The sequence below is a fragment of the Bos taurus genome, chromosome X (genome assembly GCF_002263795.3).
Source record: "Bos taurus isolate L1 Dominette 01449 registration number 42190680 breed Hereford chromosome X, ARS-UCD2.0, whole genome shotgun sequence".
Lineage (NCBI taxonomy): Eukaryota > Metazoa > Chordata > Mammalia > Artiodactyla > Bovidae > Bos > Bos taurus.
Window position 1 is genome coordinate 132,308,480 of NC_037357.1, and position 17,189 is coordinate 132,325,668.

A 17,189-nucleotide genomic window follows, 5' to 3' on the forward strand; every position below is an offset into this window, starting at 1 on the left:
TATTGTGGGTTTTGACTTTTTCCCCTAGAACTTAGATTTATTTGATGTACCCAAGTCTTAAGTTTATCAATAAAGAAAAAAAAATCTCCATTTAAAAAAATGCCAGTTTCTGGATCCCATCCTGAAAGATGGGCTGACAAGGTCCTTGGTGTGGGCCAGCACCCTGCACTTTCCTCTGAAATGATTCTCAAGTGCAGCCAGGACCAGCAGCCCATGCTGTCCAGCACCACAGGGCTCAGCCCCTTTTCTGTCAAGGTCAGAAAGGGACTATTTTAGGGTTTGCAGGCCATACTGTCTCTGGCAGCTACTCAGCTCTGCAGCTAGACAGTGAAAGCAGCCAGACAGGATGTGTCAACAAGGGGGTGTGGCTGTGTTGCAATAAAACTTTATTTACAAAAACAACCATGAGACTACATGCGTCCCATGCTATGACTGGCCACAGCAGATACAGTACTGGACCAGTGGACTGAAACTCCCAGGGTACTGTCTGTCTAGCCTTCAATCATGGGGTCTCAGCTATGTCCCCCCATGGCTTGGGGCCTCTGTGAGCTCCCAAGTCCCTTCCCAAAGAATCTGCCTGCAATACAGGAGACCCCGGGTTCAATCCCTGGGTCAGGAAGATCCCCTGGAGAAGGAAATGGCTACCCACCTCAGTATTCTTGCCTGGGAAATCCCATGGACAGAGGAGCCTGGAGGGAGGGCTACAGTCCATGAGGTCACAGAGTTGGACATGACTGAGCGACTAAGCCTTCTAACACTGAATTCCATCAATTCTGAAATTACAGAACTCATAAGAATTCAGTGCAGAGTGCTTAAGACAGAACCATGAAAGAGGCTATTAAAAGATGCTTTCGTTCAACAGAGTAGCGTGTGCCAGTTCCAGTGATTAGCTTTACCCCCTTCATAATTCTGACTTAAATCAGCCCTTCTCACAAGTGATAGGTATGTAAAATAGATTTCCTTTAGTGAGAGTTTTCAAGTATGTTTCATTTCAACTTTTGAAATGGAACAGATGCTGCTGTAATTAATCATCTTTCAAAGTCAATCTGAAGGGCATGTCATCCACTCTAGAGAGTAGCCCCCAGCCCCCTCTTTTACAAACTATTATTTTGTAAAATAGAGAAGCAAAACAGGTTGAAGAAGAGAACTGCTTCTGATTATAACAGAAACATGAAGAGAGGCATATGGAACTTTCAAGATTCCTTCCCCTGGAATACCATTCTCACCGTGGGATGTACATTCAAGAACATAAAGTAAAAACAGGGTCGAGGGCATATGGAAAAACCTTTCTTGTAGTTGTCCTGTATTAACATGGGTGATTTATGGAAAGGAGTTCAGGTCTCCCTTTGAATCTTCATATTCTCTAAGAGAATTATAAAAGCATGATTAAATAGGAAGTGTAGCAATTAACAAGCAAATCTGTCATGGCCAAAAACCAATTACCAATTAAGGAGAGACACAGAAAAATGATTTAATGAACATTAGTTCTTTAGCACGGTCTATTTATCCTCAAAGCTCAATTTTTGATTATAGTCATTAAATGCTGGTCAGTAAAATATTTCAGATAGTAAAGCTATCTCACCTCTTCCCCGATCTTATTCTCCCTTCAGCTTCTGCCCTCTCTGGCCTCCTCTTTTCCCTCAAACTTCTCAAAGGACTGGTCATATGTTCTGTTTCTGTTTCCTCGCCTGTAATTACAGCTCCTCTCACTCACATCAGCCATCAAGTGTCTTTACTCTACCAAATAGTGCTCAGCGATGTCAGAAATACCATCTGCATTGATATATATTTCCATGATGGCCTGACCTCATCTTGGCACATAGCAACTTTTGAGATGTTAACCCACTTCAGCTCTTTCTTAATCCCTCTAGACTCAATGCCATCCACATCCAGAGAGAATACCATTCCCTCCTTTTCCATGCTGGGCAGATGCCCCCCAGATCTCTATCTCTAGGTCTAATTTCTCTGCTGAGCTCAGCACTATATATTGACCTGCTTGCTTGGTCATCACTTTTGGATGCTTAAGTGAATGTGATAGTCACTCAGTCATGTCTGACTCTTTGTGTCCCCATGGAGTGCAGCACGCCAGGCTTCCCTGTCCATCACCAACTCTTGGAGCTTGGTCAAACTCATATCCATTAAGTCATCAATACCATCCAACCATCTAATCCTCTGTCGTCCCCTTCTCCTGCCTTCAATCTTTCCCAGCATCAGGGTTTCCAATGAGTCAGTTCTTCACATCAAGTAGCCAAAGTATTGGAGTTTCCGCTTCAGCATCAGTCCTTCCTTTTCATAACTGGACATGGAACAACAGACTAGTTCCAAATAGGAAAAGGAGTACGTCAAGGCTATTGCTTATTTAAGTTGTATGTAAAGTGCATCAGGAGAAACACCGGGCTGGAGGAAGCACAAGCTGGATCAAGATTGCTGGGAGAAATATCAATAACCTCAGCAGAAAGTGAAGAAGAACTAAAGAGTCTCCTGATGAAAGTGAAAGAGGAGAGTGAAAACGTTCAAAAGCATCAGTTCTTCAGTGTTCAGCTTTCTTCATGGTCCAACTCTCACATCCACACCTGACTACTGGAAAAACCATAGCTTTGACTTGACAGACCTTTGTTGGCAAAGTAATGTCTCTGTTTTTTAATATGCAGTCTAGGTTGGTCATAGCTTTTCTTCCAAGGAGCAAGCATCTTTTAATATCATGGCTGCAGTCACCATCTTCAGTGATTTTGGAACCCAAGAAAATAAAGTCTATCACTGTTTCCATTGTTTCCCCATCTATTTGCCATGAAGTGATGGGACCGGAGGCCATGATCTTAGTTTTCTGAATGTTGAGTTTTACGCCAGCTTTTTCACTCTCCTCTTTCTCCTTCATCAAGAGGCTCTTTAGTTTCTCTTCACTTTCTGCCATAAGAGTGCCATCATCTGCATATCTGAGGTTATTGATATTTCTCCCAGCAATCTTGATTCCAGCTTGTAATTCATCCAGTCTGGCATTTTTGCATGATATACCCTGCATATAAGTTAAATAAGCAAGGTGACAATACTTTGATGTACTCCTTTCCCAATTTGGAACCAGTTTGTTGTTCCGTGTCCAGTTCTAACTGTTGCTTCTTGACCTGCATACATATTTCTCAGAAGGCAGGTCGGGTGGTCTGGTATTCCCATCTCTTTAAGAATCTTCCACAGTTTGTTGTGATCCACACAGTCAAAGGCTTTAGTGTAGTCAATGAAGCAGAAGTAGATGTTTTCCTGGAATTCTCCTATTTTTTCTTTGATCCAACGGATGATGGATATTTGATCTCTGGTTCCTCTGCCTTTTCTAAATCCAGCTTGAATATGTGGAAGTTCTCAGTTCATATGCAGTTGAAGCGCAGCTTGGAGAATTTTGAGCACTACTTTGGTAGTGTGTGAGATGAGTACAATTGTGCAGTAGTTTGAGCATTCTTTGGCATTGCCTTTCTTTGGCACTGGAATGAAAACTGACCTTTTCCAGTCCTGTGGCCACTGCTGAGTTTTCCAAATTTGCTGGCATGTTGAGTGCAGTACTTTCACAGCATCATCTTTTAGGATTTGAAATAGCTTAGCTGGAATTCCATCACCTCCACTAGCTTTGTTCGTAGTGATGCTTCCTAAGGCCCACTCAACTTCACACTCCAGTATGTCTGGCTCTAGGTGAGTGATCACAGCATCGTGATTATCTGGGTCATTAAGATCTTTTTTGTATAGTTCTTCTGTGTATTCTTGCCATCTCTTATTAATATCTTCTGCTTCTGTTAGGTCCATACTGTTTCTTTTGTTTATTTTGCCCATCTTTGGATGAATTGTTCCCTTAGTATCTAATTTTCTTGAGGCGATCTACTGCCAATATTTTTACGACTTCTCAACCACCACTTCCCACAGAGGCTTCCCCTCAGCTCTCTGCTGGAGCCAAACACCCCTAGTACTGACCCACAAAGCCGTTTGTGCCTTGCTTCGTAACTGCAACCTAGCTTTTCTATCTGTAAATTTTGCTTACTACTTCTGTTTCTTGGCCACCATCAGACTGTTGTATTTCTGAAGTCTGAAACCAGCAGTGGCTTGGCTTCAAGTGTACCACAGAGTATGTGCTCAAGAAATCTGTCGAGTAGAATTCCCACTTCTCATGAAGATGTTCTACTTAAACCCACCCATAGCATCCTGCTGCTGCTGCTAAGTCGCTTCAGTCATGTCCGACTCTGTGCGACCCCATAGACGGAAGCCCACCAGGCCCCACCGTCCCTGGGATTCTCCAGGCAAGAACACTGGAGTGGGTTGCCATTTCCTTCTCCAGTGCATGAAAGGGAAAAGTGAAAATGAAGTCACTCAGTCATGTCCGACTCTTCGAGGTCCCATGGATTGCAGCCCACCAGGCTCCTCCGTCCATGGGATTTTCCAGGCAAGAGTACTGGAGTGGATTGCCATTGCCTTCTCCAATAACATCCACTATTCTCTTTAAAAGACTCATGTTAAAAATAAGTAAATGAGTGCTTCATATTGGCAGTTCACGTCAGACTCTTTGAACCTCATGGACTGTACCCCACCAGGCTCCTCTATCCATGGGATTTCCCAAGCAAGAATACTGGAGACGATTACCACTTCCTTCTCCAGGGGATCTTCCTGAGCCAGGGATCAAGCCCAAGTCTTCTGGGTTGGCAGGCGGGTTCTTTAGTGCTGAACCACCTGGGAAACCCCTAGAAAATCTAACTTTCAGCAAATTCCATTATCTCTTCATAGCAGCCTCAGGTCATCAAGCAAAAAGAAAACCTCAAAACTGGGCAAATAAATCTGCCCATTAGTTTCTTTTTTTTAATTAATTATTTTAATTGGAGGCTGATTACTTTACAATATTGCGGTGGTTTTTACCATACATTGACATGAATCAGCCACGGGTATACATGTGTTCCCCATCCTGAACCCCTCTCCCAGCTCCCTCACCATCCCATCCTTCTGGGTTGTCCCAGTGCCCTGGCTTTGAGTGCCCTGTTTCATACATCGAACTTGGACTGGTCATCTATTTCACATATGGTAATATACATGTTTCAATGGTATTCTCTCAAATCATCCACCCTCACCTTCTCCCACAGAGTCCAAAAGTCTGTTCTTTACATCTGTGTCTCTTTTGCTGTGTCTCTTGCATATAGGGTTGTTGTTACCATCTTTCTAAATTCCATATATATGCATTAGTATACTGTATTGGTGTTTTTCTTTCTGACTTGCTTCACTCTGTATAATAGGCTCCAGTTTCATCCACCTCATTAGAACTGACTCAAATGCATTCTTTTTTTATAGCCAAGTAATATTCCATTGTGTATATGTACAACAGCTTTCTTTTTTTTAATTTTATTTTATTTTTAAACTTTACATAATTGTATTAGTTTTGCCAAATATCAAAATGAATCCATCACAGGTATACATGGGCTCCCCATCCTGAACCCTCCTCCCTCCTCCCTCCCCATACCATCCCTCTGGGTCGTCCCAGTGCACTAGCCCCAAGCATCCAGTATCATGCATTGAACCTGGACTGGCATCTCATTTCATACATGATATTTTACATGTTTCAATGCCATTCTCCCAAATCTTCCCACCCTCTCCCTCTCCCACAGAGTCCAAAAGACTGTTCCATACATCAGCGTCACTTTTGCTGTCTCGTACACAGGGTTATTGTTATCATCTTTCTAAATTCCATATATATGCGTTAGTATACTGTATTGGTGTTTTTCCTTCTGGCTTGCTTCACTCTGTATAATAGGCTCCAGTTTCATCCACCTCATTAGAACTGATTCAAATGTATTCTTTTTAATGGCTGAGTAATACTCCATTGTGTATATGTACCACTGCTTTCTTATCCATTCATCTGCTGATGGACATCTAGGTTGCTTCCATGTCCTGGCTATTATAAACAGTGCTGCGATGAACATTGGGGTACACGTGTCTCTTTCCCTTCTGGTTTCCTCAGTGTGTATGCCCAGCAGTGGGATTGCTGGATCATAAGGCAGTTCTATTTCCAGTTTTTTAAGGAATCTCCACACTGTTCTCCATAGTGGCTGTACTAGTTTGCATTCCCACCAACAGTGTAAGAGGGTTCCCTTTCCTCCACACCCTCTCCAACATTTATTATTTGTAGACTTTTGGATTGCAGCCATTCTGACTGGTGTGAAATGGTACCTCATAGTGGTCTTGATTTGCATTTCTCTGATAATGAGTGATGTTGAGCATCTTTTCATGTGTTTGTTAGCCATCTGTGTGTCTTCTTTGGAGAAATGTCTATTTAGTTCTTTGGCCCATTGGGTCATTTATTTTTCTGGTATTGAGCTGCATGAGCTGCTTGTACATTTTGGAGATTAACCCTTTGTCAGTTGCTTCATTTGCTACTATTTTCTCCCATTCTGAAGGCTGTCTTTTCACCTTGCTTATAGTTTCCTTCGTTCTGCAAAAGCTTTTAAGTTTAATTAGGTCCATCAGTGTCTTTTATCACCTCCCACCTGGCCGCTGGCCCTAAATTCAGTCTGAAGTTGTACTTACACAATTCTTACTTATTGGCTCAGCTCATCCCACACTGTAAGACAAGTGAAAAGGGGAGTCACTCAGTCGTGTCTGACTCTTTGTGACCCCATGGACTGTAGCCTACCAGGTTCCTCTGTCTATGGGATTTTCCAGGAAAGAATACTGGAGTGGGTTGCCATTTCCTTCTCCAGGAGATCTTCCCAACCCAGAGATTGAACCCGGGACTCCCACATTGTAGGCAGATGCTTTACCGTCTGAGCCACCAGGGAAGTCCCATAAGACAATCTAAGTGCAAATAAAATGAGCTCTAGGGTATCATGATCAACTTCAGTTTGAGAGAAGGTCCCCTCTGACCTTGGTGAACCACCTTTGCAAAAGGTCTACTCATTTTCTTAGAAACCAGACTCCCTATTATTTAGAAAAGTATCACAGAGTCACAGCTATCTTCCTAGTTTTGTGGGTTTTTTTTTTTTTTTGGCCTGGCACACAACTTGCAGAATCGTAGTTCCCCGACCAGAGATAGAACCTGTGCCCTGTGTGGTGGGAGAGCAGAGTCCTCACCACCGGACCAAAAAGGAAGTCCCAGCCTTCTTTCTCATTTCTGAGCAGGAGCACCCAGGTAGTGACCTAAGATTAAAGTGAGCAAGCAGGCAACACAGGTATTGGGTGGCATTCCAAGTGGAGGACGTCTGCTGCCTGGGAAGTTCAGAGTCCATGCTGAAGATAAAATCAGAAGGAGTTCAAGGACAGAGAACTCAGCTACTGTTGAGCTGTGTTGCTGTTCCTCCAGTACAGATGGTAAACAATATCAAACACAAGCATTCGTCAAAAGAAAGTTGGGGTACCCGTACTAGCAGCAGACCAAGTAGACTTCCAAACAAGGAATGTTTCCTAGGAACCAATTCATTGAACAAAGAAACCATGATTCCCTCCTCTTCCCTTTTTCTCTTACCCCAGAAGAAGGAGAGAGAGAGTGGAAACAAGATTAGTTGAGGAATATATCAAACCAGTCAAGGAAATCAGTCCTGAATATTCATTGGAAGGAATGATGCTGAAGCTGAAACTACAATACTTTGGCCACCTGATGCAAAGAGCTGACTCATTGGAAAAGGCCCTGATGCTTGGAAAGGTTGAGGGCAGGAGGAGAAGGCGGTGACAGAGGATGAGATGGTTGGCTGGCATCACCAATTCAATGGACATGAGTTTGGGCAAACTCTGGGAGATAGTGAAGGACAGGGCAGGCTGGTGTGCTGCAGTCCATGGGGTTGCAAAGAGTCAGGCAGGACTTAATGACTGAACAACAAGAAGGGTCTGAAATTGGAATATCTCGGGCAAAACTATCCCAACGGAGTTGACCATGCATTTTGGTTGGGCACACTGCATTTTAGAGTCTGTTTTCAGCTCCCAATCAATAACTTTCTGTAGTTTATGACAGAGACGACTATACTGGGTTTAAATCTCTATGTCAGCCTTGGGGGAAGACCCTCTTGATGAGGCCAGGTTCAGAAGCAGCGAAAGACTAAAGCAAGAATAAATATCCAGTCATCATCACGGACCAGTGAGCCCAATCAAGGCCTCTGCCCTTCAACCCCTGGGGACCTGATCACACAGAGAAAGGAGGGGAGGGCGTCCATATTGCAGCAGCTGTTAATGGTTGCCTCTTGCTCTCTCTCTGCATTCCGGACCTGGCACTCAGGACATCCTGAAATGGAGAAGGTTGCTGGTAGGAGTGTTTGCAACTTTCAAATGATTGACTAGAAGGAGAAGTGCCAGGGCATGAACCCTCAACCCCAGAGTTCATGGGGCCAACCAGCCCGCAGAGCCTGAGCCCTTGATCCCACTAGACAGGCAGTTCTCATTAAGCAATGTCACTGGAACTGGTGCCAAAAACATAAGCTGCCTGCTCCCCACTGGGCTTTATTTCTAGGCTCTTATACACATGTATTTGAAAATTTCCAAGTCAGTCAGTCTGCCTGGTGCAAGTGCTTGAGCAATGCTAATATTTACTAAGCAAGAGACAAGAGTCCAGTGGTTCTCAAAGATGCCCACGAGGAGACATCCTGCCCAGAGAAATGCTGTTACAGGACTCCCACTCCTCGTGGGGACCCAGGTCAAAGAGATGCTTCTGTATCAGCACAGAAGCAGCACTCTGGGCTTCTGTCTGCATGGTTTCTGAGTGACTGCATACGCTGGGGCAGCCAGTCTTCAAAGGCAGCTCGCTCTTGCTGAGGTTTTTGCCCTGAAAACCAGGAAGTCCTCAGGGACAGCTCTGACTGGAGGAAAATCAACAAAGCTCAAGACAGCATCTGAAACACAAATGTGAACAATTTCCCCTCATGCTGTCGGACACAGCCATCAAAAACATCCCCCAAGTGCCATGGCTAGACTCTATGTTGCAGAAAAATTCCACTGTGGGGAGATTGAAATCATGACACCTTCACAGCTCTGGGAGGAAATGAGATGACGGAGTGTTAAAATATCCTGGTGAATATTTACCCTCCTTTTGGGTAAAAATGAGGAAGTTGTTCATTCTTGCTAATTACAGTCTGAGTGTCAAGTTTTCATTTTCAGTTTAGGCAGGATATTAGGAACTTTGTTTGCTTACACATTGGGGGTTGAATGAGATCGCCAAGTACAATCTTCTACCCTCGTGGACACACAAGATGGGAAAATCAGTATCTTTGAATGTATTTCCAGAAATACTTTTTCTTCCTCATCTCACTTGTTTGTGGGCAGTCTTCTGATGCCTGTTTTTGACTCTGTTCAGTCCTTCCCAGGTGGCTCAGTAGTAAGGAATCTGTCGGCAGTGCAGGAGATACAGAAGACATGGATTCTATCCCTGGGTCGGGAAGATCCCCTAGAAGAGGAAATGGCAACCCACTCCAGTATTCTTGCCTGGAGAATCCCATGGACAGAGGAGCCTGGTGGGCTACAGTCCATGGGGTCGCAAAGAGTCAGACACGACTGAGCGACTAACACACACACAGTCCTTTCTCAAGTTGTCCCTTCTCTAAAGCAAGAGTTCTCGGCCAAGGTACCATGGCCCTTTAGGGTTGAAAAGTTCCTGGTTGTGGAGCTCCCCTGTGCCTTATAGGATGTGTAGGAACATCCCTGGCCTCTGACCACTAGATACCAAAAGTACTCCCTCCCAGTTATGACAATCGACCATGTCACCAGACATTGCCAAATGTCCCTCTGGGGTGGGGGAGGCACAATCACGCCTCTGAGAACCAGCAACCTAATGAACACTTCAATGGTGACACCTATCTTCTATCATGACAACATCCCTTCTGTGCACAGAATCTTCTCATGTCACCTTCCTACCCATATTCTCTCCCTTCCTCTCTTGCCAGGCCTCTGGGTCACTTGTGGGGGGTCTGCTGATAATGCAGGCATTGTTCAGCTCACTGGCTCAATGTCCCAGGCCCGCCCATGGTTAAGCTCGGAGAGAAGGAGGCACAGATGTCAGAAGAAAAAACAACTCCCTCTTCTCCCTGGAACTGGAGGCCTCAAAACATGCAAATACAGAGACTGACCAAGATGATGGAGTAGAAAGATCTAGAATTTACCTCCTCTCACAAGCACACCAAAATCACAACTCTGCACAAAAACCATTGATGGAAAAGACTGGAACCTCCCAGGAAAGATCTTCTACCAAAAAAATTAAAAAAGAAGCACAATGAGATGGCAAGGAGGGACGGACTCGCAACATAATCAAGTATGAATACACCCAGGTGGCCGCCCCACAGACTGGACAACAATTACAGTGCAGAGGTTGTCCCACAGGAGTGAGAGCTCCAAGTCCCATGTCAGGCTCCCCAACCTGCAGTCCTGCACCTGGAAGATAAGCCCCCAGAACACTTGGCTCTGAAGGCCAGCAGGGCTTCATTTCAGGAATCCCAAATGACTGTGGGAAATAGAGACTTCAGTCTTAAAGGGTGCATGCAAAATCTAAAGCTCCAGGACAGAGAGCAAAAGCATTCTTTTGATAGGAACCTGGGCCAGACGCACCAGCTAGTCTAAGAGAGTCTCCTGGAGAGGTGGAGGGGGTGGTGGGGGGTGAGGGGTAGCGGTAGGGGTGGGGGGTGATTTTTTATTGTCAAATCACTGCTACTCACAATCTCCCCATCCAACACCTGGCAGGCACCAGCACTAGGACACCTCCGGGCAAGCAACTAACTAGGTAGTGCACAGCCCTGGGCGTCAGCAGACAGGCTGCCTAGAGACTTCCTTGAGCCCAAGCCACCTTCAACACAGCCCTGCCCACCAGAATGCCAGAACCTGGCTCCACCCACCAGTGGGCGGGCACCGGCTCTGCCCTCTAGGAAGCTTGCTGCTGCTGCTGCTAAGTTGCTTCAGTCGTGTCCGACTCTGTGCGACCCAGTAGACAGCAGCCCACCAGGCTCTGCCGTCCCTGGGATTCTCCAGGCAAGAACACTGGAGTGGGTTGCCATTTCCTTCTCCACTGCGTGAAAGTGAAAAGTGAAAGTGAAGTCGCTCACTTGCGACCGACTCGTGGCGACCCCATGGACTGTAGCCCACCAGGCTCCTCTATCCATGGGATTTTCTAGGCAAGAGTATTGGAGTGGCTTGCCATTGCCTTCTCCAAGGAAGCTTGCAGGAGCCTCTAGAACAGCCTCACCCACCAGGAGGCAGATACCAGATGCAGGAAAACCACAGTGCGGCAGCCTACAGACCCAGTCTGCCCACAGCAGGCCAGACCCCGCCCAGGGACCAGCTAAGACCTGTCCCAGGCCACGAGCAGACCAACATAAGCTTCAGGACACCTTGGACCCTTCCTGTACACAACTGTCTTAGAAACCGCCCCCTGCCCCACCCCACGGTGATCTGACACCAGCTCTGGGATCCCTGGGCCATGCAGCCAAACTCCAGGACCCAGCTCTTCCTGCAAGCAGCTGAGCACTAACTCCAGGACCTGGCCTCACCCACCAGTGAGACAGCATTAGCCCTCGAGTCCCCTTGGGACCGTCAGCCTCCTCAGCACCCGGCATGCATGCATGCAAAATCACTTCAGTCATTCCCGACTGTGTGTGACCCTATGGACCATAGCCCACCAGGCTCCTGTCTATGAGATTCTCCAGGCAAGATTACTCGAGTGGGTTGCCATGCCCTCCTCCAGGGGATCTTCTCAGCAGCCTCCACATTCGGCAGGGTCTGGAAACTAACTGAATTAGGGGCTAACCAAGCCTTTAAGATAATAATACAACATGCAAAATGCCTGGCTGGAAGGAGCACAAGCTGGAATCAAGCTTGCTGGGAGAAATATCAATAACCTTAGATACACAGATGACACCACTTTTATGGCAGAAAGCAAAGAACTAAAGAGTCTCTTAATGAAAGTGAAAGAGGAGAGTAAAAAAGTTGGCTTAAAACTCAACTTTGAGAAAACTAAGACCATGGCATCCAGTCCCATCACTTCATGGCAAATAGATGGGCAAACAATGGAAATAGTGACAGATTTTATTTTCTTGGGCTCCAAAATCACTGCAGATGGTGACTGCAGCCATGAAATTAAAAGATACTTGCTCCTTGGAAGAAAAGCTATGACCAACCTAGACAGCATACTAAAAAGCAGAGGCACTTCTTTGCCAACAAAGGTCCACCTAGTGAAAGCTATGGTTTTTCCAGTGGTCATGTATGGATGTGAGAGTTGGACTATAAAGAAAGCTGAGCACCGAAGAATTGATGCTTTTGAACTGTGGTGTTGGAGAAGACTCTTGAGAGTTCCTTGGACTGCAAGGAGATCGAACCAGTCCATGCTAAAGGAAATCAGTCCTGAATATTCATTGGAAGGACTGATGCTGAAGCTGAAGTTCCAATACTTTGGCCACCTGATGCAAAGAACTGACTCACTGGAAAAGACCCTGATGCTGGGAAAGATTGATGGCGGGAGGTGAAGGGGACGACAGAGGATGAGATGGTTGAATGGCATCACCAACTTGATGGACATGACTTTGAGCAAGCTCAAGGAGTTGGTGATGGACAGGGAGGCCTGGCGTGCTGCAGTCCATGGGGTTGTAGAGAGTTGGATATGACTGAGCTACTGAACTGAACTGAACTTGGCCACCTGATGTGAAGAACTGACTCATTGGAAAAGACCCTGATGCTGGGAAAGATTGAAGGTGGGAGAATGGGACGACAGAGGATGAGATGGTTGGATGGCATCACTGACTTGATGGACATGAGTTTGAGCAAGCTCTGGGAGTTAGTGATGGACAGGGAGGCCTGGCATGCTGCAGTCCATGGGGTCACAAAGAATCAGACACGACCGAGTGACTGAACTGAACTGAGGCTTTTCCAACTCTGTCACATGCACCCTTGCTGCAAAGCTGTATTCTCAAGTAACCTTAGGCAGGTAGGAGCCATTAAGGGTTAATAAATATTCTATGCATACATACATCTGATTATAACAGACTGAATTATGGGAAAGAGATGCACAACAGAGTCTGTTGCTATCTAACTTACAACTGACAATCAGCCTTGAGCAAATGCCCATTTGCATTCCCTTTCCTGATTAGTGGCAGGTACAACCCTATTTTGCACGGGGAAGAACCAAGAGGACACTGGAAGTATAAAAAGGGGAAGCCAAGAGGAATTATGATGACTCCTTCAGGGTTGGCCTGTTCCACATCTCAGGAGTATCTTGTTTATTAAAAGTTGTGTCTGCTTGAGCTGTAACTGGCTGTAATTTGTCTATTGTTTTATACCCTTTTGTCCACCGTTCCAAATCTTTGTCACGATGAGACAAGAACTGAGGGAGAGAAATAAAACGAACTGCCAGGTGGAATGTAAACTGATACAGCCATTATGGAAACCAGTGTGGAGGTTTCTTAACAAACTAAAAATATAACTACCATATGACTGAGTATTTCTACTCCTGGGTAAATATCTGATAAAAACAAAAACACTAATTCAAACACACACCAATGTTTACAGCAGCACTATTTTAAATTGCCAAGATATGAAAGCAACCTAATTATCCATCAAGAGAGTTTTGGATAAAGAAAAGGTGGTTTGTGTATATACGTATATACACACACAGAGACATGTGAATATATATATTCTATTGTGTGTAGAATACTACTCAACCATAAAGAGGAATGAAATTTTTCCATTTGAAGCAACACGGATGTACTTGGAAGGGATTATGCTAAATTAAATAAGACAAATATTGTACAATGTCATGTATATGTGGAATCTAAAAAATTCAACAAACTAGTGAATAAAACTGGAGAAGGCAATGGCACCCCACTCAAGTACTCTTGCCTGGAAAATCCCATGGATGGAGGAGCCTGGTGGGCTGCAGTCCATGGGGTCGCTAAGAGTCGGACACGACTGAGAGACTTCACTTTCACTTTTCACTTTCCTGCATGAGAAGGAAATGGCAACCCACTCCAGTGTTCTTGCCTGGAGAATCCCAGGGACGAGGGAGCCTGGTGGGCTGCCTGCCGTCTATGGCGTCGCACAGAGTCGGACACAACTGAAGCGACTTAGCACCCGCCGTGAATAAAACACAAAAGAAGCAGACTCACAGATACAGAAAACAAAGTACTGCTCACCAGTAGAGAGAGGGAAAGACAGAGGGGCAATACAGACATAGGGCTTTAAGAGGTTCAAACTACTGTGTATAAAATAAGCTACAAGATATACTGTACAAGACAAGGAATAGAGCCAACATTTTATAATAAGCATAAATGGATTATAACCTTTACAAATTCTGAATCACTACTTGTATCATACATCAACTGTTCTTCAATAAAGAAGTAAAGCAAATACCTAAAGATCTGAATTCCAAATTAAAGTTAGAATTCAAGCAGAGGAAATCCTGGTATAATTACTGATAATATTTTTTATATTGTTATTGCCAAAAAAAGATAGATTACAATTTGTGTTTTTAAAAATACTACAAAGGAATTTACTTAAGCTCCCAAAATATTTCTTTACAACACTGCAAAAATGGATTCTTTCTAGACTTTCTTTCAGCACAGGAAATACTGTCACCCTCACCTTCCAAATTAGACTTCAAGGCAAGACACTGCTTTGGGTCACAGCCGTGTCTGCCACACTACTGCTCTGCCGTCAGGAAATAAGTTTCTCTTCCCAAGGCTAACTTGAGAGAATAGGTGGGTATTTTACTTGTTTTGTTTTGTTGCTAACACCCGGAGACGTATTCTGTGTAGACTAATGTGGGAGACTTCTTTTGGGAAAGATATGGCTGCTTCAAAGCATAGCTTTTGTATACTTTGGAAAAGAGGGGCAGGGATAAATTAGGAGTTTGGTATTAACATATACACACTATGATGTATAAATTAAATAAGCAACAAAGACCTACTGTATAGCACAGGAAGCTATACTCAATATTTTGTAATAATCTCTAAGGGAAAAATTCTTGAGAAAGAACAGATATGTATAACTGATCACTTTGCTGTACACCTGAAACTAACACAACTTTGTTTTTTTTAATATAAATTTATTTATTTTAATGGAGGCTAAGTTATAACCAACCTAGATAGCATATTAAAAAGCAGAGACATTACTTTGCCAGCAAAGGTCCGTCTAGTCAAGGCTATGGTTTTTCCAGTGGTCATGTATGGATGTGAGATTTGGACTGTGAAGAAAGCTGAGCACTGAAGAATTGATGCTTTTGAACTGTGGTGTTGGAGAAGACTCCTGAGAGTCCCTTGGACTGCAAGGAGATTCAACCAGTCCATTCTAAAGGAGATCAGTCCTGGGTGTTCATTGGAAAGACTGATGCTAAAGCTGAAACTCCAATACTTTGGCCACCTCATGCAAAGAGTTGACTCATTGGAAAAGACTCTGATGCTGGGAGGGATTGGGGGTAGGAGGAGAAGGGGACGACAGAGGATGAGATGGCTGGATGGCATCACCAACTCGATGGACATGAATTTGAGTGAACTCTGGGAGTTGGTGATGGATAGGGAGGCCTGGCGTGCTGCGATTCATGGGGTCGCAAAGCATCAGATATGACTGAGTGACTGAACTGAATTGAATTACTTTACAATATTGTAGTGGTTTTGCCATACATTGACATGAATCTGCCATGGGTGTACACGTGTTCCCCATCCTGAAACCCCCTCCCACCTCCTTCCCTATCCCATCCCTCTGGGTCATCCCAGTGCACCAGCCCTGAATGCCCTGCCTCATGCACTGAACCTGGACTGGCAATCTGTTTCACATATGATAATATACATGTTTCAATGCCATTCTCCCAAATCATCCCACCCTCGCCCTCTCCCACAGAGTCCAAAAGACTGTTCTATACATCTGTGTCTCTTTTGCTGTCTCGCATATAGGGTTATCGTTACCATCTTTCTAAATTCCATATATATGCGTTAGTATACTGTATTGGTGTTTTTCTTTCTGGCTTACTTCACTCTGTATAATAGGCTCCAGTTTCATCCACTTCATTAGAATTGATTCAAATGTATTCTTTTTAACGGCTGAGTAATACTCCATTGTGTATATGTACCACAGCTTTCTTATCCATTCATCTGCTGATGGACATCTAGGTTGCTTCCATGTCCTGGCTATTATAAACAGTGCTACGATGAACACTAGGGTACACGTGTCTCTTTCAATTCTGGTTTCCTCAGTGTGTATGCCCAGCAGTGGGATTGCTGGGCCATATGGCAGTTCTAGTTCCAGTTTTTTAAGGAATCTCCACACTGTTCTCCATAGTGGCTGTACTAGTTTGCATTCCCACCAACAGTGGAAGAGGGTTCCCTTTTCTCCACACCCTCTCCAGCATTTATTGCTTGTAGACTTTTGGATTGCAGCCATTCTGACTGGTGTGAAATGGTACCTCATTGTGGTTTTGATTTGCATTTCTCTGATAATGAGTGATGTTGAGCATGTTTTCATGTGTTTGTTAGCCATTTGTATGTCTTCTTTGGAGAAATATCTGTTTAGTTCTTTGGCCCATTTTTTGATTGGGTCATTTATTTTTCTGGAATTGAGCTGCAGGAGTTGCTTGTATATTTTTGAGATTAATTCTTTGTCAGTTGCTTCATTTGCTATTATTCTCTCCCATTTTGAAGGCTGTCTTTTCACCTTGCTTATAGTTTCCTTTGTTGTGCAAAAGCTTTTAAGTTTAATTAGGTCCCATTTGTTTATTTTTTGCTTTTATATCCAATACTCTGGGAGGTGGGTCATAGAGGATCCTGCTGTGATTTATGTCGGAAAGTGTTTTGCCTATGTTCTTCTCTGGGAGTTTTATAGTTTCTGGTCTTATGTTTAGATCTTTAATCCATTTTGAGTTTATTTTTGTGTATGGTGTTAGAAAGTGTTCTAGTTTCATTCTTTTACAAGTGGTTGACCAGTTTTCCCAGCACCACATGTTAAAGAGATTGTCTTCTCTCCATCTAACACAACTTTGTAAATCAACTTATTTCAATTTAAAAAAGCATAACTATCATATCTTTTCTCTTCTTTGCACAGCTCAGAAGACTACACAAAATTCTGCTCTGCCTTGAGAGATTCTTTCCTCTGTTGGAGCATAAGCTCCCTGAAGGGAGGTGTTGAGCTTAATTATTACTTTTTAATATCTCTGGTACCTAACACAGCTTATGATATTTCAGTTCAGTTCAGTCGCTCAGTGATGTCTGACTCTTTGTGACCCCCAT